This window comes from Lathyrus oleraceus, chromosome 3 (genome assembly GCF_024323335.1).
Source record: "Lathyrus oleraceus cultivar Zhongwan6 chromosome 3, CAAS_Psat_ZW6_1.0, whole genome shotgun sequence".
In the NCBI taxonomy this organism is placed as follows: domain Eukaryota; kingdom Viridiplantae; phylum Streptophyta; class Magnoliopsida; order Fabales; family Fabaceae; genus Lathyrus; species Lathyrus oleraceus.
The window spans coordinates 512,672,563-512,686,985 of NC_066581.1; the positions used below are offsets into that span (position 1 = coordinate 512,672,563).

General features: G+C 32.8%; 1 long non-coding RNA gene across 2 annotated transcripts; it reads left to right on the forward strand.

Moving 5' to 3' along the window:
• The first annotated feature begins 7,192 nt into the window (after nucleotides 1–7,192).
• Nucleotides 7,193–13,528, forward strand: LOC127128523 (uncharacterized). 2 transcript variants are annotated; one of them, XR_007805944.1, is made up of 4 exons: nucleotides 7,193–7,267; nucleotides 8,089–8,172; nucleotides 11,268–11,462; nucleotides 13,288–13,528. It is a non-coding gene; the product is annotated as an uncharacterized LOC127128523 (long non-coding RNA). The 2 variants fall into 2 exon arrangements; XR_007805945.1 differs by having other exon boundaries at nucleotides 11,268–11,409.
• The last annotated feature ends 895 nt before the right edge of the window (nucleotides 13,529–14,423 follow it).

A 14,423-nucleotide genomic window follows, 5' to 3' on the forward strand; every position in this document is an offset into this window, starting at 1 on the left:
CATCATGTGTTGTTATAATTTCGTCTTTTTGTTTACTCTAAAATGTTACTCTTTTTATTTCCCAAGATTATTTTGAAGTGATAACTAACTTGTTCGTCGAGTGTTTGTAGGAAGGTATGTACGCTCTTGTCATGAATAGATCAAAATGAGTCTTGAGGTCATTACAGGTATTGTTCTTCTATTGCTTCTTTTCATTTGGTTTTTACAATAAATGCAAAGTGATTGTTTTGTTACAAGTAGTAAACACTGCACAAATCCATAACAAATATTGAGCAGTTTCTCGCATTTTCTCTTTTATATTATACTGGTAAGGGTTGTATTGTGTTTTGATTTCACTGTTTCTTTTGGTCATATTTGATAGGGAGAGCCAGCCGTTGAGGTTACAAATGAAGGTGTTGATGCTGCAGGGCATACAATTGGTACATCTTTGGAGGTCGTGTTCAAACTTAGGAAGGTTCTCAACCCCAAGAGTGTGATCAAACCAACATCACTAGCTAAAGATTATTTTGAGAATAACATCTATCGAATAAATTTCAGACGAAAGACCTTGTTAAACTCCTATATTTTTTGGGTATTGAGGTAGTCCAATCTAAAGATGATATGGTAATTTCTCCGGGGAAATATGCTATGGATACTTTTGAAGAAACAAGTTTGTAGATAATGCATTCATAGAAAGTAAGTCACTTTAACTTGTTGGTATCATCCAAAGGTAACTAGAAATACTATGTTTGGTTTGGTAGGACTTTCTAACTGTATGTTGTTCTTTTTCCTTTTTCAAAGACTTCACATAAAGGTCAATGTCACTCTTTTATGCTTATAACATCATGTGTTGTTATAATTTCGTCTTTTTGTTTACGCTAAAATGTTACTCTTTTTATTTCCCAAGATTATTTTGAAGTGATAACTAACTTGTTCGTCCGAGTGTTTGTAGGAAGGTATGTACGCTCTTGTCATGAATAGATCAAAATGAGTCTTGAGGTCATTACAGGTATTGTTCTTCTATTGCTTCTTTTCATTTGGTTTTTACAATAAATGCAAAGTGATTGTTTTGTTACAAGTAGTAAACACTGCACAAATCCATAACAAATATTGAGCAGTTTCTCGCATTTTCTCTTTTATATTATACTGGTAAGGTTCGTATTGTGTTTTGATTTCACTGTTTCTTTTGGTCATATTTGATAGGGAGAGCCAGCCGTTGAGGTTACAAATGAAGGTGTTGATGCTGCAGGGCATACAATTGGTACATCTTTGGAGGTCGTGTTCAAACTTAGGAAGGTTCTCAACCCCAAGAGTGTGATCAAACCAACATCACTAGCTAAAGATTATTTTGAGAATAACATCTATCGAATAAATTTCAGACGAAAGACCTTGGTAAACTCCTATATTTTTTGGGTATTGAGGTAGTCCAATCTAAAGATGATATGGTAATTTCTCCGGGGAAATATGCTATGGATACTTTTGAAGAAACAAGTTTGTAGATAATGCATTCATAGAAAGTAAGTCACTTTAACTTGTTGGTATCATCCAAAGGTAACTAGAAATACTATGTTTGGTTTGGTAGGACTTTCTAACTGTATGTTGTTCTTTTTCCTTTTTCAAAGACTTCCCATAAAGGTCAATGTCACTCTTTTATGCTTATAACATCATGTGTTGTTATAATTTCGTCTTTTTGTTTACGCTAAAATGTTACTCTTTTTATTTCCCAAGATTATTTTGAAGTGATAACTAACTTGTTCGTCCGAGTGTTTGTAGGAAGGTATGTACGCTCTTGTCATGAATAGATCAAAATGAGTCTTGAGGTCATTACAGGTATTGTTCTTCTATTGCTTCTTTTCATTTGGTTTTTACAATAAATGCAAAGTGATTGTTTTGTTACAAGTAGTAAACACTGCACAAATCCATAACAAATATTGAGCAGTTTCTCGCATTTTCTCTTTTATATTATACTGGTAAGGGTTGTATTGTGTTTTGATTTCACTGTTTCTTTTGGTCATATTTGATAGGGAGAGCCAGCCGTTGAGGTTACAAATGAAGGTGTTGATGCTGCAGGGCATACAATTGGTACATCTTTGGAGGTCGTGTTCAAACTTAGGAAGGTTCTCAACCCCAAGAGTGTGATCAAACCAACATCACTAGCTAAAGATTATTTTGAGAATAACATCTATCGAATAAATTTCAGACGAAAGACCTTGTTAAACTCCTATATTTTTTGGGTATTGAGGTAGTCCAATCTAAAGATGATATGGTAATTTCTCCGGGAAATATGCTATGGATACTTTTGAAGAAACAAGTTTGTAGATAATGCATTCATAGAAAGTAAGTCACTTTAACTTGTTGGTATCATCCAAAGGTAACTAGAAATACTATGTTTGGTTTGGTAGGACTTTCTAACTGTATGTTGTTCTTTTTCCTTTTTCAAAGACTTCACATAAAGGTCAATGTCACTCTTTTATGCTTATAACATCATGTGTTGTTATAATTTCGTCTTTTTGTTTACGCTAAAATGTTACTCTTTTTATTTCCCAAGATTATTTTGAAGTGATAACTAACTTGTTCGTCCGAGTGTTTGTAGGAAGGTATGTACGCTCTTGTCATGAATAGATCAAAATGAGTCTTGAGGTCATTACAGGTATTGTTCTTCTATTGCTTCTTTTCATTTGGTTTTTACAATAAATGCAAAGTGATTGTTTTGTTACAAGTAGTAAACACTGCACAAATCCATAACAAATATTGAGCAGTTTCTCGCATTTTCTCTTTTATATTATACTGGATAGGATTGTATTGTGTTTTGATTTCACTGTTTCTTTTGTTCATATTTAATAGGGAGAGCCAACCGTTGAGGTTACCAATGAAGGTGTTGATGCTGCAGGGCATAAAATTGGTACACCTTTGGAGGTCGTGTTCAAACATAGGAAGGTTCTCAACCCCAAGAGTGTGATCAAACCAACATCACTAGCTAAAGATTATTTTGAGAATAACATCTATCGAATAAATTTCAGACGAAACACCTTGTTAAACTCCTATATTTTCTGGGTATTGAGGTAGTCCAATCTAAAGATGATATGGTAATTTCTCCGGGAAATATGCTATGGATACTTTTGAAGAAACAAGTTTGTAGATAATGCATTCATAGAAAGTAAGTTACTTTAACTTGTTGGTATCATCCAAAGGTAATTAGAAATACTATGTTTGGTTTGGTAGGACTTCCTAACTGTATGTTGTTCTTTTTCCTTTTTCAAAGACTTCACATAAAGGTCAATGTCATTCTTTTATGATTATAACATCATGTGTTGTTATAATTTCGTCTTTTTGTTTACGCTAAAATGTTACTCTTTTTATTTCCCAAGATTATTTTGAAGTGATAACTAACTTGTTCGTCCGAGTGTTTGTAGGAAGGTATGTACGCTCTTGTCATGAATAGATCAAAATGAGTCTTGAGGTCATTACAGGTAATGTTCTTCTATTGCTTCTTTTCATTTGGTTTTTACAATAAATGCAAAGTGATTGTTTTGTTACAAGTAGTAAACACTGCACAAATCCATAACAAATATTGAGCAGTTTCTCGCATTTTCTTTTTATATTATACTGGTAAGGGTTGTATTGTGTTTTGATTTCACTGTTTCTTTTGGTCATATTTGATAGGGAGAGCCAGCCGTTGAGGTTACAAATGAAGGTGTTGATGCTGCAGGGCATACAATTGGTACATCTTTGGAGGTCGTGTTCAAACTTAGGAAGGTTCTCAACCCCAAGAGTGTGATCAAACCAACATCACTAGCTAAAGATTATTTTGAGAATAACATCTATCGAATAAATTTCAGACGAAAGACCTTGTTAAACTCCTATATTTTTTGGGTATTGAGGTAGTCCAATCTAAAGATGATATGGTAATTTCTCCGGGAAATATGCTATGGATACTTTTGAAGAAACAAGTTTGTAGATAATGCATTCATAGAAAGTAAGTCACTTTAACTTGTTGGTATCATCCAAAGGTAACTAGAAATACTATGTTTGGTTTGGTAGGACTTTCTAACTGTATGTTGTTCTTTTTCCTTTTTCAAAGACTTCCCATAAAGGTCAATGTCACTCTTTTATGCTTATAACATCATGTGTTGTTATAATTTCGTCTTTTTGTTTACGCTAAAATGTTACTCTTTTTATTTCCCAAGATTATTTTGAAGTGATAACTAACTTGTTCGTCTGAGTGTTTGTAGGAAGGTATGTACGCTCTTGTCATGAATAGATCAAAATGAGTCTTGAGGTCATTACAGGTATTGTTCTTCTATTGCTTCTTTTCATTTGGTTTTTACAATAAATGCAAAGTGATTGTTTTGTTACAAGTAGTAAACACTGCACAAATCCATAACAAATATTGAGCAGTTTCTCGCATTTTCTCTTTTATATTATACTGGATAGGATTGTATTGTGTTTTGATTTCACTGTTTCTTTTGGTCATATTTGATAGGGAGAGCCAACCGTTGAGGTTACAAATGAAGGTGTTGATGCTGCAGGGCATACAATTGGTACACCTTTGGAGGTCGTGTTCAAACTTAGGAAGGTTCTCAACCCCAAGAGTGTGATCAAACCAACATCACTAGCTAAAGATTATTTTGAGAATAACATCTATCGAATAAATTTCAGACGAAACACCTTGTTAAACTCCTATATTTTTTGGGTATTGAGGTAGTCCAATTTAAAGATGATATGGTAATTTCTCCGGGGAAATATGCTATGGATACTTTTGAAGAAACAAGTTTGTAGATAATGCATTCATAGAAAGTAAGTCACTTTAACTTGTTGGTATCATCCAAAGGTAACTAGAAATACTATGTTTGGTTTGGTAGGACTTTCTAACTGTATGTTGTTCTTTTTCATTTTTCAAAGAATTCACAGAAAGATCAATGTCACTCTTCTATGCTTATAACATCATGTGTTGCTATAATTTCGTCTTTTTGTTTACGCTAAAATGTTACTCTTTTTATGACCCAAGATTATTTTGAAGTGATAACTAACTTGTTCGTCTGAGTGTTTGTAGGAAGGTATGTACGCTCTTGTCATGAATAGATCAAAATGAGTCTTGAGGTCATTACAGGTAATGTTCTTCTATTGCTTCTTTTCATTTGGTTTTTACAATAAATGCAAAGTGATTGTTTTGTTACAAGTAGTAAACACTGCACAAATCCATAACAAATATTGAGCAGTTTCTCGCATTTTCTCTTTTATATTATACTGGATAGGGTTGTATTGTGTTTTGATTTCACTGTTTCTTTTGGTCATATTTGATAGGGAGAGGCAACCGTTGTGGTTACAAATGAAGGTGTTGATGCTGCAGGGCATACAATATGTACACCTTTGGAGGTCGTGTTCAAACTTAGGAAGGTTCTCAACCCCAAGAGTGTGATCAAACCAACATCACTAGCAAAAGATTATTTTGAGAATAACATCTATCGAATAAATTTCGGACGAAAGACCTTGTTAAACTCCTATAATTTTTGGGTATTGAGGTAGTCCAATCTAAAGATGATACGGGAATTTCTCCGGGAAAATATGCTATGGATACTTTTGAAGAAACAAGTTTGTAGATAATGCATTCATAGAAAGTAAGTCACTTTAACTTGTTGGTATCATCCAAATGTAACTAGAAATACTATGTTTGGTTTGGTAGGACTTTCTAATTGTATGTTGTTCTTTTTCCTTTTTCAAAGACTTCCATAAAGGTCAATGTCACTCTTTTATGCTTATAACATCATGTGTTGTTATAATTTCGTCTTTTTGTTTACTCTAAAATGTTACTCTTTTTATTTCCCAAGATTATTTTGAAGTGATAACTAACTTGTTCGTCGGAGTGTTTGTAGGAAGGTATGTACGCTCTTGTCATGAATAGATCAAAATGAGTCTTGAGGTCATTACAGGTAATGTTCTTCTATTGCTTCTTTTCATTTGGTTTTTACAATAAATGCAAAGTGATTGTTTTGTTACAAGTAGTAAACACTGCACAAATCCATAACAAATATTGAGCAGTTTCTCGCATTTTCTCTTTTATATTATACTGGTAAGGGTTGTATTGTGTTTTGATTTCACTGTTTCTTTTGGTCATATTTGATAGGGAGAGCCAGCCGTTGAGGTTACAAATGAAGGTGTTGATGCTGCAGGGCATACAATTGGTACATCTTTGGAGGTCGTGTTCAAACTTAGGAAGGTTCTCAACCCCAAGAGTGTGATCAAACCAACATCACTAGCTAAAGATTATTTTGAGAATAACATCTATCGAATAAATTTCAGACGAAAGACCTTGGTAAACTCCTATATTTTTGGGTATTGAGGTAGTCCAATCTAAAGATGATATGGTAATTTCTCCGGGAAAATATGCTATGGATACTTTTGAAGAAACAAGTTTAGATAATGCATTCATAGAAAGTAAGTCACTTTAACTTGTTGGTATCATCCAAAGGTAACTAGAAATACTATGTTTGGTTTGGTAGGACTTTCTAACTGTATGTTGTTCTTTTTCCTTTTTCAAAGACTTCCCATAAAGGTCAATGTCACTCTTTTATGCTTATAACATCATGTGTTGTTATAATTTCGTCTTTTTGTTTACTCTAAAATGTTACTCTTTTTATTTCCCAAGATTATTTTGAAGTGATAACTAACTTGTTCGTCGGAGTGTTTGTAGGAAGGTATGTACGCTCTTGTCATGAATAGATCAAAATGAGTCTTGAGGTCATTACAGGTAATGTTCTTCTATTGCTTCTTTTCATTTGGTTTTTACAATAAATGCAAAGTGATTGTTTTGTTACAAGTAGTAAACACTGCACAAATCCATAACAAATATTGAGCAGTTTCTCGCATTTTCTTTTTTATATTATACTGGTAAGGGTTGTATTGTGTTTTGATTTCACTGTTTTTTTGGTCATATTTGATAGGGAGAGCCAGCCGTTGAGGTTACAAATGAAGGTGTTGATGCTGCAGGGCATACAATTGGTACATCTTTGGAGGTCGTGTTCAAACTTAGGAAGGTTCTCAACCCCAAGAGTGTGATCAAACCAACATCACTAGCTAAAGATTATTTTGAGAATAACATCTATCGAATAAATTTCAGACGAAAGACCTTGGTAAACTCCTATATTTTTTGGGTATTGAGGTAGTCCAATCTAAAGATGATATGGTAATTTCTCCGGGAAATATGCTATGGATACTTTTGAAGAAACAAGTTTGTAGATAATGCATTCATAGAAAGTAAGTCACTTTAACTTGTTGGTATCATCCAGAGGTAACTAGAAATACTGTGTTTTGTTTGATAGGACTTTCTAACTGTATGTTGTTCTTTTTCCTTTTTCAAAGACTTCCCATAAAGGTCAATGTCACTCTTTTATGGTTATAAAATCATGTGTTGTTATAATTTCGTCTTTTTGTTTACTCTAAAATGTTACTCTTTTTATTTCCCAGGATTATTTTGAAGTGATAACTAAGTTGTTCGTCGGAGTGTTTATAGGAAGGTATGTATGCTCTTTTCATGAATAGATCAAAATAAGTCTTGAGGTCATTACATGTAATGTTCTTCTAATGCTTCTTTTCATTTGGTTTTTACAATAAATGCAAAGTGATTGTTTTGTTACAAGTAGTAAATACTGCACAAATCCATAACAAACATTGAGCAAGTTTTCGCATTTTCTCTTTTATATTATATTGGTAAGGGTTGTATTGTGTTTTGATTTCACTGTTTCTTTTGGTCATATTTGATAGGGAGAGCCAGCCGTTGAGGTTACAAATGAAGGTGTTGATGCTGCAGGGCATACAATTGGTACATCTTTGGAGGTCATGTTCAAACTTAGGAAGGTTCTCAAACCCAAGAGTGTGATCAAACCAACATCACTAGCTAAAGATTATTTTGAGAATAACATCTATCGAATAAATTTCAGACAAAAGACCTTGGTAAACTCCTATATTTTTGGGTATTAAGGAAGTCCAATCTAAAGATTATATGGGAATTTCTCCGGGAAAATATGACTATGGATACTTTTGAAGAAACAAGTTTAAGGATAATGCACTCATAGAAAGTAAGTCACTTTAACTTGTTGGTATCATCCAAAGGTAACTAGAAATAGTATGTTTGGTTTGGTAGGACTTTCTAACTGTATGTTGTTCTTTTTCCTTTTTCAAATACTTCCATTAAAGGTCAATGTCACTCTTTTATGCTTATAACATCATGTGTTGTTATAATTTTGTATTTTTGTTCACTCTAAAATATTTCTCTTTTTATTTCCCAGGATTATTTTGAAGTGATAACTAACTTGTTCGTCGGAGTGTTTGTAGGAAGGTATGTACGCTTTTGTCATGAATAGATCAAAATGAGTCTTGAGGTCATTACAGGTAATGTTCTTCTATTGCTTCTTTTCATTTCGTTTTTACAATAAATGCAAAGTTATTGTTTTGTTACAAGTAGTAAATACTGCACAAATCCATAACAAATATTGAGCATTTTCTCGCATTTTCTCTTTTATATTATATTGGTAAGGGTTGTATTGTGTTTTGATTTCACTGTTTCTTTTAGTCATATTTGATACGGAGAGCCAGCCGTTTAGGTTACAAATGAAGTGTTGATGTTGCAGGGCATACAATTGGTACATCTTTGGAGGTTGTGTTCAAACTTAGGAAGGTTCTCAACCCCAAGAGTGTGATCAAACCAACAACACTAGCTAAAGATTATTTTGAGAATAACATATATCGAATAAATTTCAGACGAAAGACCTTGGTAAACTCCTATATTTTTTGGGTATTAAGGTAGTTCAATCTAAAGATTATATGAGAGTTTCTCCAGGGAAATATGCTATGGATACTTTTGAAGAAACAAGTTTAAGGATAATGCACTCATAGAAAGTAAGTCACTTTAACTTGTTGGTATCATCCAAAGATAACTAGAAATAGTATGTTTGGTTTGGTAGGACTTTCTAACTGTATGTTGTTCTTTTTCCTTTTTCAAATACTTTCCATAAAGGTCAATGTCACTCTTTTATGCTTATAACATCATGTGTTGTTATAATTTTGTATTTTTGTTTACTCAAAAATGTTACTCTTTTTATTTTTCAGGATTATTTTGAAGTGATAACTAACTTGTTCGTCGGAGTGTTTGTAGGAAAGTATGTACGCTCTTGTCTTGAATAGATCAAAATGAGTCTTGAGGTCATTAGAGGTAATGTTCTTCTATTGCTTCTTTTCATTTGGTTTTTACAATAAATGCAAAGTGATTGTTTTGTTACAAGTAGTAAATACTGCACAAATCCATAACAAATATTCTCAACCCCAAGAGTGTGATCAAACCAACATCACTAGCTAAAGATTATTTTGAGAATAACATCTATCGAATAAATTTCAGACGAAAGACCTTGGTAAACTCCTATATTTTTTAGGTATTGAGGTAGTCCAATCTAAAGATTATATGGTTATTTCTCCGGGGAAATATGCTATGGATACTTTTGATGAAACAAGTTTAGGGATAATGCACTCATAGAAAGTAAGTCACTTTAACTTGTTGGTATCATCCAAAGATAACTAGAAATACCATGTTAGGTTTGGTAGGACTTTCTAGCTGTATGTTGTTCTTTTTCCTTTTTCAAATACTTTCCATAAAGGTCAATGTCACTCTTTTATGCTTATAACATCATGTGTTGTTATAATTTTGTATTTTTGTTTACTCAAAAATGTTACTCGTTTTATTTTTCAGGATTATTTTGAAGTGATAACTAACTTGTTCGTCGGAGTGTTTGTAGGAAAGTATGTACGCTCTTGTCATGAATAGATCAAAATGAGTCTTGAGGTCATTACAGGTAATGTTCTTCTATTGCTTCTTTTCATTTGGTTTTTACAATAAATGCAAAGTGATTGTTTTGTTACAAGTAGTAAATATTACACAAATACATAACAAATATTGAGCAGTTTCTCGCATTTTCTCTTTTATATTATATTGGTAAGGGTTGTATTGTATTTTGATTTCACTGTTTCTTTTAGTCATATTTGATACGGAGAGCAAGCCGTTTAGGTTACAAATGAAGATGTTGATGCTGCAGGGCATACAATTGGTACATCTTTGGAGGTTATGTTCAAACTTAGGAAGGTTCTCAACCCCAAGAGTGTGATCAAACCAACATCACTAGCTACAGATTATTTTGAGAATAACATCTATCGAATAAATTTCATACAAAAGACCTTGGTAAACTCCTATATTTTTTGTGTATTAAGGTAGTCCAATCTAAAGATTATATGCGAATTTCTCCGGGGAAATATGCTATGGATACTTTTGAAGAAACAAGTTTGAGGATAATGCACTCATAGAAAGTAAGTCACTTTAACTTGTTGGTATCATCCAAAGGTAACTACAAATACTATGTTTGGTTTGGTAGGACTTTCTAACTGTATGTTGTTCTTTTTCCTTTTTCAAATACTTCCATTAAAGGTCAATGTCACTCTTTTATGCTTATAACATCATGTGTTGTTATAATTTTGTATTTTTGTTCACTCTAAAATCTTACTATTTTTATTTCCCAGGATAATATTGAAGTGATAACTAACTTGTTCGTCGGAGTGTTTGTAGGAAGGTATGTAGGCTCTTGTCATGAATAGATCAAGACGAGTCTTGCGCTCATTACAGGTAATGTTTTTCTATTGCTTCCTTTCATTTTGTTTTTACAATAAATGCAAAGTTCTTGTTTTGTTACAAGTAGTAAATATTGCACAAATCCATAACAAACATTGAGCAGTTTTTCGCATTTTCTCTTTTATATTATATTGGTAAGGGTTGTATTGTGTTTTGATTTCACTGTTTCTTTTGGTCATATTTGATACGGAGAGCCAGCCGTTGAGGTTACAAATGAAGATGTTGATGCTGCAGGGCATACAATTGGTACATCTTTGGAGGTTATGTTCAAACTTAGGAAGGTTCTCAACCCCAAGAGTGTGATCAAACCAACATCACTAGCTACAGATTATTTTGAGAATAACATCTATCGAATAAATTTCATACAAAAGACCTTGGTAAACTCCTATATTTTTTGTGTATTAAGGTAGTCCAATCTAAAGATTATATGGGAATTTCTCCGGGGAAATATGCTATGGATACTTTTGAAGAAACAAGTTTGAGGATAATGCACTCATAGAAAGTAAGTCACTTTAACTTGTTGGTATCATCCAAAGGTAACTAGAAATAGTATGTTTGGTTTGGTAGGACTTTCTAACTGTATGTTGTTCTTTTTCTTTTTCAAATACTTCCCATAAAGGTCAATGTCACTCTTTTATGCTTATAACATCATGTGTTGTTATAATTTTGTATTTTTGTTTACTCTAAAATATTTCTCTTTTTATTTCCCAGGATTATTTTGAAGTGATAACTAACTTGTTCGTCGGAGTGTTTGTAGGAAGGTATGTACGCTCTTGTCATGAATAGATCAAAATGAGTCTTGAGGTCATTACAGGTAATGTTCTTCTATTGCTTCTTTTCATTTGGTTTTTACAATAAATGCAAAGTGATTGTTTTGTTACAAGTAGTAAATATTACACAAATCATAACAAATATTGAGCAGTTTCTCGCATTTTCTCTTTATATTATATTGGTAAGGGTTGTATTGTGTTTTGATTTCACTGTTTCTTTTAGTCATATTTGATACGGAGAGCCAGCCGTTTAGGTTACAAATGAAGATGTTGATGCTGCAGGGCATACAATTGGTACATCTTTGGAGGTTATGTTCAAACTTAGGAAGGTTCTCAACCCCAAGAATGTGATCAAACCAACAACACTAGCTAAAGATTATTTAGAGAATAATATATCGAATAAATTTCAGACGAAAGACCTTGGTAAACTCCTATATTTTTGGGTATTGAGGTAGTTCAATCTAAAGATTATTGGAATTTTTCCGGGGAAATATGCTATGGATACTTTTGAAGAAACAAGTTTAAGGATAATGCACTCATAGAAAGTAAGTCACTTTAACTTGTTGGTATCATCCAAAGATAACTAGAAATAGTATGTTTGGTTTGGTAGGACTTTCTAACTGTATGTTGTTCTTTTTCCTTTTTTAAATACTTTCCATAAAGGTCAATGTTACTCTTTTATGCTGATAATATCATGTGTTGTTATAATTTCGTATTTTTGTTTACTCTAAAATATTTCTCTTTTTATTTCCCAGGATTATTTTGAAGTGATAACTAACTTGTTCGTTGGAGTGTTTGTAGGAAGGTATGTACGCTTTTGTCATGAATAGATCAAAATGAGTCTTGAGGTCATTACAGGTATTGTTCTTCTATTGCTTCTTTTCATTTCGTTTTTACAATAAATGCAAAGTTATTGTTTTGTTACAAGTAGTAAATACTGCACAAATCCATAACAAATATTGAGCATTTTCTCGCATTTTCTCTTTTATATTATGCTGGTAAGGGTTGTATTTTGTTTTGATTTCACTGTTTTTTTGGGTCATATTTGATACGGAGAGCCAGCCGTTTAGGTTACAAATGAAGATGTTGATGCTGTAGGACATACAATTGGTACATCTTTGGAGGTTATGTTCAAACTTAGGAAGGTTCTCAACCCCAAGAATGTGATCAAACCAACAACACTAGCTAAAGATTATTTAGAGAATAATATATATCGAATAAATTTCAGACGAAAGACCTTGGTAAACTCCTATATTTTTTGGGTATTGAGGTAGTTCAATCTAAAGATTATTTGAGAATTTTTCCGGGGAAATATGCTATGGATACTTTTGAAGAAACAAGTTTAAGGATAATGCACTCATAGAAAGTAAGTCGCTTTAACTTGTTGGTATCATCCAAAGATAACTAGAAATATTATGTTTGGTTTGGTAGGACTTTCTAACTGTATGTTGTTCTTTTTCCTTTTTTAAATACTTTCCATAAAGGTCAATGTCACTCTTTTATGCTTATAACATCATGTGTTGTTATAATTTCGTTTTTTTGTTTACTCTAAAATTTCTCTTTTATTTCCCAAGATTATTTTGAAGTGATAACTAACTTGTTCGTCGGAGTGTTTGTAGGAAGGTATGTACGCTCTTGTCATGAATAGATCAAAATGAGTCTTGAGGTCATTACAGGTAATGTTCTTCTATTGCTTCTTTTCATTTGGTTTTTACAATAAATGCAAAGTGATTGTTTTGTTACAAGTAGTAAATACTGCACAAATCCATAACAAATATTGAGCAGTTTCTCGCATTTTCTCTTTTATATTATACTGGTAAGGGTTGTATTGTGTTTTGATTTCACTGTTTCTTTGGTCATATTTGATAGGGAGAGCCAACCGTTGAGGTTACAAATGAAGGTGTTGATGCTGCAGGGCATACAATTGGTACATCTTTGGAGGTCGTGTTCAAACTTAGGAAGGTTCTCAACCCCAAGAGTGTGATCAAACCAACATCACTAGCTAAAGATTATTTTGAGAATAACATCTATCGAATAAATTTCAGACGAAAGACCTTGGTAAACTCCTATATTTTTGGGTATTGAGGTAGTCCAATCTAAAGATTATATGGTAATTTCCGGGGAATATGCTATGGATACTTTTGAAGAAACAAGTTTGTAGATAATGCACTCATAGAAAGTAAGTCACTTTAACTTGTTGGTATCATCCAAAGGTAACTAGAAATACTATTTTGGTTTGGTAGGACTTTCTAACTGTGTGTTCTTTTTCCTTTTTCAAATACTTTCCATAAAGGTCAATGTCACTCTTTTATGCTTATAACATCATGTGTTTGTTATAATTTGTCTTTTTGTTACTCTAAAATGTTACTCTTTTTATTTTCCAGGATTATTTTGAAGTGATAACTAACTTGTTCGTCGGAGTGTTTGTAGGAAGGTATGTACGCTCTTGTCATGAATAGATCAAAATGAGTCTTGAGGTCATTACAGGTAATGTTCTTCTATTGCTTCTTTTCATTTGGTTTTTACAATAAATGCAAAGTGATTGTTTTGTTACAAGTAGTAAATACTGCACAAATCCATAACAAATATTGAGCAGTTTCTCGCATTTCTTTTTTATATTATACTGGTAAGGGTTGTATTGTGTTTTGATTTCAGTTTCTTTTGGTCATATTTGATAGGAGAGCCAGCCGTTGAGGTTACAAATGAAGGTGTTGATGCTGCAGGGCATACAATTGGTACATCTTTGGAGGTCGTGTTCAAACTTAGGAAGGTTCTCAACCCCAAGAGTGTGATCAAACCAACATCACTAGCTAAAGATTATTTTGAGAATAACATCTATCGAATCAATTTCAGACGAAAGACCTTGGTAAACTCCTATATTTTTTGGGTATTGAGGTATTCAATCTAAAGATGATATGGTAATTTCTCCGGAAAATATGCTATGGATACTTTTGAAGAAACAAGTTTGTAGATAATGCACTCATAGAAAGTAAGTCACTTTAACT